The sequence below is a fragment of the Octopus bimaculoides genome, chromosome 13 (assembly GCF_001194135.2).
Source record: "Octopus bimaculoides isolate UCB-OBI-ISO-001 chromosome 13, ASM119413v2, whole genome shotgun sequence".
Taxonomy (NCBI): domain Eukaryota; kingdom Metazoa; phylum Mollusca; class Cephalopoda; order Octopoda; family Octopodidae; genus Octopus; species Octopus bimaculoides.
In genome coordinates this window covers 8,202,130-8,203,483 of record NC_068993.1, presented here as the reverse complement: position 1 = coordinate 8,203,483, position 1,354 = coordinate 8,202,130, and positions in this window count along the sequence as shown.

Sequence of the window (1,354 nt, the reverse complement as noted above, 5' to 3'; positions counted from 1 at the left end):
ACCTTCGCATACCTCCGCCACTACCACCACCACCACTACCACCGCCACAACCTCCATCCCCACCAATACTATCGTCGCTTCTACCAACGCCAATACCGCCACCCCCACTACGGCCATCACAACTGCAATGGTTACCGACGCAACTACCACTACATAATATCACCACCACCACCACCACCACCACCACTTTTACAACTGTTAAAAGATGAGAGAATAGAGGTGATAAAGAGAAAATATGTACAAGGTTGGCATATATATATATATATATATATATATAAGCACATGTAAGTTTTACAAAAACAACACTACGAACCAATTAGTTCTTAAATCTGACTGAATAAAGCAGGTTGTGCACTAGTGTAATGATAGCATTCTTGTCTTGAAGATTAAGAGATGTGGGTTCGAGTCCCACCCATACGGGAGAACCTACATTTTTTTTCCGTCGAGGGCTCATATGCCCCATTATTAGACTATTTTCTTTAGTCATTGCGCGGTGATCGCTTATTAGCTTTAAGCTTATAAAATACTGTTATATATATATATATATATGTATATATATATATATATATATGTGTGTATGTGCTTTTGTGTTTGTGCGAGTGCAGACGGAACATCTATACACTACATTTCTGCGGTGGCATTGTTTATCCAAAAGGCAATAATCTCGTTATCTACAATTACACAGGCTATGATTTTGATCAGGTAATGAAAAAAACACTTATTTTCATCAATGTCATTGCGATAGAATGCAAGATTCGTAGTGTAAGTATTATAACTTAGACGTCTCTCACACTCTCATTTCTATTTCTTTTATATTTTCCCTAATTATTTTCTTCTTTCTTTTCCATCCATACTTTTTTGTTGTCACTCTGATCGTCAAGATGTGCTTAGAAGCAACTCCAAACATGTCTATCCCAGTTGATTTATAACAGTCTGTACTATGACACATAGTTTTAATAATATTTTGCTTCATCGACCAGACGACAGTCTGAATATACAGACGAATTAACGAATGAACTTCTTAAATGATCTTGTGAAATCATGTGCCAAAACTGTCGTTTTTATATTTACCATTTCTTTTAATTGTATGCCCCGCAGAAACTCATTCTTCTTATAAAAACATGAACACATCCTACGAAATCGTCTGTATTAATATATAAGTCAATTCATCTAAATTATTCTCGTATTAATTTATTCATCAAGGTCATAGGAAATAACTGTAGATCTTAGTTTTATTATCAAAACTACCAAAAAGACAGGTCGGTTCCTCTCCAATTTTTTTGTAAATTCTTAAATATATCTCCTTCTCTCTGTGTATATATATATATATATATATATATATATATATATATAT